Source organism: Diospyros lotus, chromosome 7, assembly GCF_014633365.1.
Source record: "Diospyros lotus cultivar Yz01 chromosome 7, ASM1463336v1, whole genome shotgun sequence".
Lineage (NCBI taxonomy): Eukaryota > Viridiplantae > Streptophyta > Magnoliopsida > Ericales > Ebenaceae > Diospyros > Diospyros lotus.
In genome coordinates, this window is record NC_068344.1 from 11,919,128 (window position 1) to 11,931,511 (window position 12,384).

Here is a 12,384-nt window from a genome sequence, read left to right on the forward strand (position 1 = left end):
ATTCATTCATTATGCCTGTATTTACTATATGAACTTGCTGAGCCTTGTGGCTCATATTGCTTCTTTGTGTCATTCCAAGTAAAGGCAAAGGAGGGTGGTAAGTCTAGCCATGCTTGAGTGGGTGTAGATATGTGTACAGAGTCACTCCAAGCCTACGGTCCTTGGGGGTTGTTTTGAGGGTGAAGGGATAAAAGTTGTATTTGAAGTATTTTGTTTTTGTGCCCTTCTTATTATTTTGTTATGTATGGGTTGATGTAATGTTTCATTATTATGTAAGCTTCTTTTGAAATGGAAATGAAGTGAGTTTCTTAAGAATTTTTGTTTCGGTGCCTTCTTATGGCGACCCTCTCACGGACCTTCTATGCTAGCAAAAGTTTCAGGAGGCAGGCCGTTATAAAATGTGTTATTAAGCAGCAAGTACCTAACAAGAATACAAGACGCACGCCAAAAACCTATGCTACCACACAAAATCACGGCTCAGCTCGGCTTTCCTTCGACGGATCTATAAGGCAACCGTCCTTGACCTCCTTGGAAAAGCCAAAGGTCGAGACATCTAACTCTGGAAAAATAACTCAGACTTGGGACAAGGCTACTTCATACCCCTCCTTTCTCGACTCCTCCACTCCCACCTTCACCCTTGCCATCTCGGACTAAGCAACCGCCACCTCGGCCCTCACTTTGATCTCTATCGCCGTCACCTAGGACTTGGCTAACGCGACCTCTGCCTCCAACTTCTTCAACTCCCCACCAGCAGCATCCAGTTGAACTTAAAGGATGCCGACTATACGATCGACCTCATCGGCCCACTTTTTGGCTTCAATAACGACCTCTTCCATAACCGTCTTAACCTCTCCTCTTATTAACTCCCGAACCTGGGGTAATTCCTCTTCGTAGTCAGTCTTCATCTTAGAGATATGAGTTGCCACGCCCGCCTCGAGCAAACGACAATTCACAGCAAGTTGGAGCGCCTTGTGCTTGACCTGATGAAATGTGGTCAACAAGCCAAAACTTGGTAACCTCCTCCAGTTCGATAATGGATCAAGATAGGTGTTGATGAAAAGGTCAGTTCGAAACTCTAGATCCTAAAACGAAACTAGGTGGCTACCACTCCCAGTAGGATTCAAGCCACTAGTCGATCAAATGTCCTCATCAGGACCCTTCTGACGCTTCTTATACCGGGCCAGCTCCTCAGAAATGGTAGGTTCCCCAGAGCCAGGGCCCATAGCCGTGGTAGCAGCAACCATAGCGGGGGGTTGAGCGATAGGAACAACCGATACCACCGCAGCTAGGGCCCTCCCAGTTGCTCTATTCGCCAGTGTGGAGCCTGATGCAGTTTTATCCCCCTCCTTATGAAACATGTCCATCTCTTCCCTGATATCTTTCTTACGATATACAAAAGAGATTCATCCTACAAAACACATAAACGAGAGAGCAACTGAATAAGCTATCGCATGTAAGGTTTGCAAAAACCCCTGCACCTCTCTCCTTCTTTCATCACTGAGAAAACAAGGAAACCTTGGCCTAAGAGGATCCTTATAAAGATCGTTGAAGAACGCCTCCAACACATCCCGCAAATCTACCTTCATGAAATCGCCACCTGTCACACATCTAAAGAGTCATCAGTTACCACCCAGATAACACCCCCATCTCCCAGGTAAAATGCTTCGAATCTCAAAACCGCATGTGTTACGGGTCATCACACGAAGAAAAGTGATTTACCTTGGAGGTCAGGCTGACTTCAGACGAATCTAGAGCTAACATCTATTCGAGCAAAACCAAAGTCAGCTCAGTCATTCGCCTCGGTCAGATTGTAATCCAACTCTCCAAAACTAGCATATGCAATAAAATTGCCCAAGTTTTCCTTCTCTAGCTCGCACGTTTGCTCCTCGAGCAACTGACCTAGGGGGCTGTGGACCATCCAGGCCCAATCTCGGCCCATCTCTTAGCCCTCTCTCTTGGCCCAATCTCGGCCCATTTCTTGGTCCTGTGCTAGCCTACCCCAGCATCATTGCAGCCCCCACTGGGTATCTGTGAGGCCACCTTAGATCCCATCCTCTTTAATGGCAGATCCCATCCACATTAATGAGGGTCTCGTTGTCACTGTGCTGCTACCTGGGAACCTCCACTGGCATCGGATACTCATCCCTATCACCTGCAGATGCACGACACATGCATGCAGGAGGACATCTCCTCTTCCTATATATGCCACCTCTTTTTAGAGCCAAGGTATGTTTTCCCTTCTGACCTACTTATACACTGTCATTTCCTTACTCTCTTACTCACTCGAGTATCGGAATGCTTATAGGTGCCAGCCGTCCCCCGGATGGACCCGTTGTTGGAGCCCACGCCCTACCATTGCAAGCCCACCTCCAATCGCTCCCTTTGGTCAAGAACGAACAGACCTTAAACCCAATTTTATGTAAATGGTTTTATCATGTTGTCATGCCTTGATGTGAATATGTTATGTAGATTGCATTTACATGTTATGATGAAATGTGCATATGTACACGATGATATTATTGGTCATGCATTGCATGGGGTTTGGGACTAGGGAATGGCACCACTACTCTACCAAGGGTGCCCCCATCCATCTCGGCCTGCTAAGGAGGTTGTAAAATGAAGAGTAGTAGTTGGGTGCGGTTGACTCAAACTAAAGGAAATATGACATTTTGCGTATTACATTAATGCAAAAAATATGTTTATTGTATCCTTACTCAAATGATTCATCATCTAACCTAGGTTTTACCCATAGAATATTCAAACCTTCTAGATGGAGATTGTAGTAGAAACGAGGATAAATGAGGCATGAAATGGCATTTAGCAAAGGTGCATAATGTATTGATTGTATGTTATGTAGCTTATATATTTAAGTTCTGCTACTTTGAATTCTGAACATTTTTGAAGAATGCTGATGTATAACCTTATTATTAGATAATGTTAACATTAAGGTTCGATTCTTAGCTTGGACATTTGATATTTATGTTGATTTTCATTCAAGATAGATAAAAATTTTGGGATGGATACGAGGAATGATATGGTTTAACAATTAATTTTGAAAGGAAAAAATTATTATCCCAAATTTCTCCTAAGTTATAACATGCCTAGAAAGTGGGGTGTTACAACATGTGGAACAAAATTAGATGTGGTGGTGGTGATTGTTGGAGGCAGAATCAAGAGGAATTGCAAAAGGGTATTGTGTTTAGCTACTTCCTCTCTTATTTTTCAACTTTTGCCTTTATTAATTTACCGTACAGCATAATTGTTACGCGTTGGTTAATTCTGAATAGTCCGGGGAGATAGATAGGTGCAAGTAAATCAACGTCCTCAAGCTAGCACAGGACGAAGACTGTGACATGGTACCAGGTAGCTTGCTAGGTGGACAGACTAGGCCTTTCACATGGTGAGGAGGATTTGGTCTCAATGTAGAAACAATTTCTACACCTATTTGATATCAAGTTGTAGGTATGTTATTTATTGTATTTCATAAGAAGACATATCATGTTACTTAAATATCCAACTTATGTATAGTGTATGTATTTATTACTTTCACTACGTATATATGATATGCAAAAATTTTTAAATTTTCCTACACCACCATGTGTATTCTAACAATTTTCAATCAAATAAATTTATTGTTGTATTTTGGCAACAATACTGTTAAATTTGTCATAAATTAATTTTATTTACTATGGTTTTTGATGAAGTTTGAATCATTGACAACTTATGTTTATTTGAATTGATTTTCTTTATCTATATAAATAATTTTTTATTGTTCTTAAAACAGTTAAATATCTGACCAATATTTAATTGATTTGTTGTTATGGAATGAGATCGAAAGAAAAGTTTCATGATTTGATCTAAGTAAGAGATTTCATAAGAAAATAATTAGAACGGGAGTAAAGACTTGACTTGTGTGAAATTAAATTGAATAACTATTGATTTTAATGAATTGGTTGACGTTTATTATTGTTATTGAAAAATATATAATAAATATTGATCAATATAATTAGTATGACTTACTTTAGAGTTGTTTAACTAGTGCATAGATAATTATAATTAGATTATTAGTCAAATAAGTTAAATAGGATTGATTTAAGGGAATTCAAAATACCCTAGTGATAAATTATTCTTTGATTTTTTAAAATTAAATTAATTAGTTATATTTTATTTAGGTTTAGTTTAATTACAACTTTTTTGAATAGTTTAAATAATAATAGGGTTAACCAATTTTGATAATTAATATACAATTCTCGTGAAAACGATATCTAATTCACTATTGTTTACTTGAACGATTTCGTATACTTGTGAATTTATCTATTAAACAATAGGACTCAAGTTTTTGGGAAAGACTCGCAAGGCACCTTCTACAAAAACTGATGTTTTACCCTTACACTTAGTTTTGATAATGAAAAACAATACTTTGTTTTATCCCAAAGTTATGAGTCAAGCTTATGATTTTCAACATAAATCAATTTCAATATCAAGTATTATGTTGTGAAAATGAAAACCAAATGAATTCCAAGTATCGAGATTTGTAAAACCCTATTTTTCTAAGTCTAAAAGGTTAGCACCTTATAAGGAGACATATAAGAAAATGTTTTCTTTTTAGAAAACTATCTCCCGGTATTTCGATAGCTAATATCCATCGGTGTTAAAATGATTTTTAATGAATTTTTCAAGAAATAAAAAGTATATATTTTGAAGGTGGTAAAAGCGCAAAATCTTGAGTTTGTACTAAAACCAAAATTCTACGTTCTTAGTGTTATTAATTTTGATTTTCTAGATATTTTTATTAAATCCAAATAGGGGTACTTGCTTATTTACATTTATGTATTAAAGTAAATGGAATGTAAAATATAAATAAAAGAAAATGTGGACATTTACTTGTAAATATGTTATAATGTATACATGCTATGGATTGTGCTTTCAAGTAAATCCTTCTGAAAATCTGTCATATTTTTGTACATGTTTTGAAACCCCTTCTAAAAAGGTTTTTCAATGTTTTTCTAAGTGTATATGCTATTTCGAAACATCTATGTAATGCATATGTTTTCAAATTAGGTTTTGGACTATATTTGGAAACCTGTATGTTATGTTTCAAAACCTCTGACAATTCTATCAGTAAGGCATTTAAAAATCTGAGTTGCATATGTTTTCAGATAAGTTTTTGAGCCTATATGTTATGTTTCGAAACCTCTGACATTTCTGTCAGCAGAGATTTAAAAGATCTGAGATGCTTTTATCTTGTGTTTTAATATTCATCTAAAAGCTTCTCAATCATTTTTTAATGCATTCTCCATGCTATGAGATTTGAATTTGAATGTGAGTGCTTTTAAAATATTCAAAGTGGGCATAAGATTTTGTCTCCCACTCTTTGTTGTCTTGAAATGCTTGTCCAACTGTAAAAGGTTGTATGTTTCGAAACATGAGGAGTATTTTTCGAAACCTTAGTGTAAATTTGTAAAGTTTTGAAACCTGTATGCTATGTTTCAAACCCTTCTTTTTTGTCTTGTCTCTAATGGCTATAAAATAGCCAGATTTCTATCTCTTGATATAAATAGTAGGTGTTTGAAAAAAAGAACAAGATACAACAAGAGAACACACACTAGAGACACACACAAGCACAAGTAGGGATCAAAAGACTTTTATTGACCTCTCAAAGACAATCTATCTACATTTTAATCTTGTGTATTGCAAGTGTGAAAGGAGAAGTAAGTGCAAACAATGAGTCTCGTCTCTTCAGCTCTTTTCACCTCAAGCTAAGAGGTTTGTCCAGCCATTGGTAAGTTATTCATTGCTATAAATTCATTGGGCTGTAAAGATAAAACTCTATTTATTTTGATTGTTGTAAGGTTTGAATTGAGTCTAAAACTCATTGTGGAAAAGGTTTGAGTTGAGCCTAAAACTCACTTGGTGTAAGGTTTGAGTTGAGTCCATAAAAACTCATTGTACTAGGTTTTGGGATGAATCGTGGTAAAACCCTTGTTGTGGTTGATCACTAGTAAAAGTGATTAGGATTGAAAAATCCTTCAAGTGGGTAAGTTTGAAAGTAGTGGATTAGGCGGGGTGCTGAACCACTATATATCTTGTGCACAGTTACTCTTTCGATTTTGCTTATCCTTTATTGCTTAAGCTTTCAAAAGAATTGTTTTCAAGCCTAAAACATATTTTCCTTAAGCATAAGATTACATATTTATAAAAGCATATCTTTGATCTCAAACTACTTGGGTATACTCTTACTTATGTAAATCATCTTTGCCAAAGATCATTATTTGAAAATACAAGTTAAAAGATTTCGTATTATTCAAATCAGAAAAGTATATTTCGAAACACACATTCTATATTTTGAAATAAACAAAACAGTGAAGTATATTTTGAAACATATATAGTAGGTTTTGAAACCTACTTAACAGAAAAGTTTATTTCGAAACATATATTCTACATTTCGAAACATAGCGTTCTTCCATCCATCAATGATTTAAATTACTGAAAATTTATACAAAATGTATAAATTACTGAAAATCTATATTCTTCACCCCTCTCTTGGGATATATTTGCCATCCTTTGAACTAACAAAAACAAAATGTAAATTGTTGTTTCCAAAATACAACAATCTATTTTTAATTGTGGGCAGATGTAAGAGTCTTGGGAGTTGTGCCTTCAATGATGAGAATCTTAGCGAACAAGAGAATCTGACGAGCAACTGGATCTGGCAGTCAGGCAGATCTGGTGATCTAACAGAGCTGATGGTCTGGTCTGGTTAATGACTTGGTAAGGCTGATGATCTGATGGATCTGGTGATCTGGTGGGTCTGGTGATCAGGTAGCCCAGGATAACTGAATGACCTTGGATAACCGAGTGACCCTTGATAACCGAGTGACCTTGGATAACCGAGTGACCTTGGATACCCGAGTGACCCTTGATAATTGAGTGGCCAAGGATAACCGAGTGGCCTGCAAAATAAGAGCACCATTGGACGTGGGTGGGGGTTCCTGCCCAAACCCTCCGATGCCTAAGTTAGTTCTTGAGAGCAAAAGTGCAAAATTGTGTTGAGGGGCCAAAGAGTCTGTACCTTGCATCGGGGACGTGGCCTAATATTTATAGCAGAAGAGAGAGGAGAGATGTGCGACAATCGAGGCAAAAATCTCGCGGCCTGTTTCAATAATTTCGCAGCCTATCCTAGAGGGAAAGGATGAGAGATTGGCCCAAACCCACTCGGCCATGACTGAGTGAGGGGCCACTTCTCCTTGGCTTTGGCGCCTTCTTTTGCCATTTTCCTTGGTTTGGTCTTGAGTGGTTCTCATACCTCAACTTCATTCCCAATTTACACCTTGATTCAGCTCAAATCTCTCAAAACTCAAAACACTAAAGTTGTAGATAATTATTTTTTCTTTCCATAGGATTTTGAATCACCTTAATCAGAGATCATATGAGAAAGTTATGCCTAAAAAACCAAAGTAGTGTCGTACCCACTTGCCATAACCGAGTGGGTCCTCCCCACTTAGTCTCGGCTCGACCTCTTGCTCCTTCGGCTTGTTTCCTTGATCTTATACAATCCGTTGGGCCCTTGAGCTTCATATCCATGTCTCGCGACTCTTTTAGGTCTTGTGACTCTCCAAGTTTACAGGGTATATCAATTGCTCCTACTCTTTTAACCGGGAGCTCCAGGTGAAAGGGTATCTTGTCTTTAAACTTTTGAACATTACTTCTCTTTTAGCTGCTTCATCTTCTACACATCCTCTCGAGCTTGTTCGCACACCGTGCCTTTAAATTTCTAGGATCTAGTGATTTTCAATTCATTTGCAGAAGTATGAGGTAGATTTACTAGTAAGTTCGCTTTCCATAGATGTCGAACTATGCACCGAACAATGAGTTTGATTATGCTCCCTATTATTGTATTATGCATAGGATAATAGGCTTGTATTTGTTTTTTCCTTGTTATTGGGCTTTAAGCGGGACAACGGGCTTGCGTTTGTTCTTCCCTCATTGTCGGGCTATAAGCAGGACAACGAGGTTGAATATATTTTCCCCTCGTTGTTAATCCAGGAGCGAGGCAATTGAGCTTGAATATATTTTTCCCTCGTTGCCTAGCTATAAGTAATGCATCGGGCTTGAATTGGTTTTTCCCTCATTGCCGAGCCATGAGCGGGACAACGGGCTTGAATTTACTTTTACCTCATTGTCGGGCTATGAGAGGGGCAACGGGCTTGAATGTACTTTTACCTCATTGCCAGGCTATGAGCGAGGCAACGGGCTTAAATATACTTTTACCTCATTGTCGAGCTTTGAGCGGGACAATGGGGTTGAGTGTACTTTTACCTTGTTGCCGAGCTATGAACGGGACAACGGGCTTGAATGTACTTTTACCTCGTTGTTAGGCTGTGATCGGGATAACGGACTTGAGTGTACTTTTACCTCATTGCCGGGTTTGAGCGGGACAATGGGCTTGGATGTACTTTTATCTCGTTGCCAGGCTATGAGCGGAACAACGAGCTTGAGTTTGTTTTTATTTCTTGAAAGCAAAACATAGCAAATAAACTTTCATAAAGCAATGTGTAATGAAAATGCTAACATTTTTTGAATGGTTTAGCAAATAAGTGAGTACATCCACTATTTTATTTTGGGGTCTTATTGTTGCCTTTGATCTCAAAATACACGGGTCATGCAAAATTTCAAACAGTTTAGTTTTTCGATCTTTAACATAGGCTCTCTTGAATGTGTCTGAATTTTGCTCCCAGTTTTCTCTTTGAGGGTATCAATGATAGCTGACCACCTTCCCCCAAGGGCGTGTCCCTTCGTGGCTTGTCTTAGGGGAAAATGAGGAGTCCCCTGCCATAGTTTCACCGCCCAAGATGACATGTATGGGCTCATGAACTGGTTCATTGTCTAGAGGTGGATTCTCTCTGTAATCCCTTCTTCTCTCTTGACATCTCTGATTTGATCTCTCCCTCTCTTCTTATCTATCTTCTCCTCTTCGAGGCTCACTATCTTTAACCTGTACATACCTTCGAAGATGTCCTTCACGAACTAGCATCTTGATCTGATCTCTCAACTCCTGGCACTGGTCAATGCAATGACCACGAGTTTTGTGATACCTGCAATATTCTTCTCTATTCTTCCCCATGGGATGGTCAACCTTTTTCGGGAGTCTAATAAGACCTGACCCATCGATGGCTACAAGTATGGTCAATCGAGGTTGAAGAAGTCTTGTGTAATGGTGGAATTGGGGCCGAGGTATATCTGATCCCCTAACCCGTCTGGAGTCTTCTTCATCATCGCTTCCTTTCTTTTTCGCTCTCTGTCCTCATTCCCACCTATAGTGCTCATAACTTTCGTATGAAGCACGTATTTATTTGCTCTAGCAAACAAATCTGCTAGGGATGTTGGTGGGTTCAAAGATAATGATTCGATAGGGGATCTTCTTTGCCGGAATAGGGGGTGATTTGAGGCATTTTGAATTTTCTGGGTAGTGGCTTCTCCAGTATATCTACAATAAATGGACATTTTCTGCGTTGTTGCTCCTTCGTGGTTGGGATCAATTTCTTTCGTTCAAGTACTTCTTCAACTACCCTTTTCATGTCATCTTGTATGCTTGTTGTTGTTTGGTTTTCATGTCTTGTTGGCGTGCTGGCCCTAGTTTCATGGATCTCCGTCTTTGGGGGCTTCTAGCCCTGTTTTCCTTTCGTGGGCTCTCATTTCTTTAGGGCGTGGTATGAGGGTTCTTCCTTGTGGTGGTGATCTGGGCCTATCCTCCCGACGAGGAGTAGATCGGGAATGAGAATCGGGAGTGGCTCCTAGTAAGAATTAGCTCCTACCTCGGGCTGAGGCTCAGGCTATGGCATAAACTTTTTCAATGTATCAGGCAACGTCCCTCCGGGCATCATTCCTTGGAGTATGCCAGCCATGTCTCAAAGTGCCTACGTGCCCTCAACATGTTGCTGTCTCAATGCTTCATACTCTTCCCAAAGGACCGTATGCGGTGGTTGTCTTAAAGTCCCCACTTGATCAGCGGGAAGTGATGTTAAGCCGATGTTAAGCGAAGGGAGGAATGATTGGTTCTCCACTTGTTGGCTCGAGGAAACGGAATGATCAACTCCTTAGGGTTGAGCATTATGAGAGGGTGGAGGTGCTCTTTGTGGGTGAGAATCTAGAATAATGGGAGGCGCTCCCTGTTGTTGAGAATTCTGTGGTGGTAGGTGTGTTTCTACTCCTTAAGAGAGAGTTCGTCGGTGTCCACGGGTGTTTGCCATTCTTAAGTTGACTTTTTGTTTTGCGTTTCTCACAAACGGCGCCAATTGTTGTTACCAAAATACAACAATCTATTTTTAATTGTGGGCAAATATAAGAGTCTTGGGAGTCGTGCCTTCAATGATGAGAATCTTGGTGAACAAGAGAATCTGACGAGCAACTGGATCTGGCAGTCAGGCAAATCTGGTGATCCAACAAAGCTGATGGTCTGGTAGGGCTGATGACTTGGCGGGCTGATGACTTGGTAGGTGTAATACCCTTGATGAGTCATGATAAAATTGTCAATTAAGAGAATAATGGTATATGAAAATTTTCATAATTGCCCTTGAATCAAAGAGAAGGCACATATATATAGGATGCCTTAAGAAAGGCAAAACGGTAATTTGGAGTCTCGTCCCATAAAGGTAAGTTATTTTGTGTGGAGAAATATTTATATATTGGAGAATTGATTTTAGGAGAAATTAATTCTTGTTTAAATGCATAGGAAAATGAATGAAAAATGTGGAATTAAAATGGAAGCCAAGTAAGGTAGATGGTGACACTTGGCAAGATCTCATGAAAGGGATTTAATTAAAATATGGGAATAAGAAATTAGTTGGATTAAGTGTAAGTGGGACACTTGGCATGATCTTATGAAGCAAGAGTGAGATTATAAGAAATTCAAAAAGAAAAGGAAAATAGTCTCTCAAGCATTAAATGAGTCATTATGGTGTGAATTAAAGAAATTCTTTATTAAATAGAAAATTAGTCATGCATTTATGTGGAAAAATAGTGGATTAAAGTAAATGCAAATTAAAATGGATTATGTCTTTCAAGAGTGATTTAAATTAAATAAAAAAGAAATAGATATTAGTCTCCATTAAATGCTTGAAAATCTAGGGGATTTAAATTAAAGGAGAAATATTGGAAAATAGTCAATCTTGAAATTAGTCAATATTTATTAATTTTAGAAATTAGGTAATTATGGGAATAGGAGCCTTGATCCAATGGTGGAAAATAAATCTTGTAAATTGATGGAATCCAATGGTTGGGATATAAGCATACCAATGGCATGGATTGCCATATAGGTAGGATAATTTCAAGAAGAAATTGAATGGAAGGTAAGGATTTAACCTCCAAGGGAAATCAAGGGATGAGATTGAAAAATCCTAAGTCTCATTGTGTTTTTCTAGAGAGTAGAGATTGGTTTCTTTAAAAATCAAAGGTTAGGATTGAGTTTGTCAAAAGCACAAGGATTGTGCTTGTATTTGAGGGTTGAGATTTAGTCTCTTAAATCAAAGAAAACCAAGGGTTAAGATGAAATCTTGAGTTTTGGCATGGATTGAGTAGGAAATTTCTATAAATAGGGAGTTGAGATTTTAGTCCAAAGTTTTCCCACATGTTAAGAGAAAGAAAGGAAGAAAAAGATTAGGATAGGGAAGAAGAAAGGCAAGCAAGAGGTAAGCTTTAGCCTTCTTTCCCTCTCATGTAGTAAGTCTTTAGTTTATTTATGAGCTAAGGTTATGTTTCTTTTCTTCTAAGGTGGCTTGAGCCCAAAGAAAGTCTTAACAAGTGAGGACTTGAAGTTTCAAGGAAATAGAGATAAGGGATGACCCCAAGTGGTGGGATTTGCTTGCATTTGTAATTATTTTGTATGAGTTGCATGTAATAGTTATATTTGCATGATTTATGTTCTAGTGTACCTATGGCCATATGGAGGATTAGTGATGTGGGAGGGGTTGGTTGGTGCCTTAACTTATGGAGGTTATGAGGGTATGGAGGACTACCCATTTATTGCATTGCATTTGCACTACATATTTTTCTCTTGTTACATTTACTTTTGCATAGCACCCTTATTGAGCAATGGCTCATAAGGTCTTTTGACCTCTTTGTAGGTGGGGAATCTTCTAAAGGAAATAAAGTTTTGGAATGTTGAAGGAAATTGAGCAAGAAAATGGTGTGTGATGGTGTATGTTTTGTCTTGTGTATGGATGTATTTATTTGGCTTTTATGTATGAATGCTTTATGTGGATGGATAGATGAATACTTTGATATTTTGGAAGGTATTCGAGGTATCTAAGTATTCTGAAAATTTTGGGTTAAAAAGGAAAAAAAATAATAATAAATAAATATTTTTTGGGTGGATGTTGGGCTAGC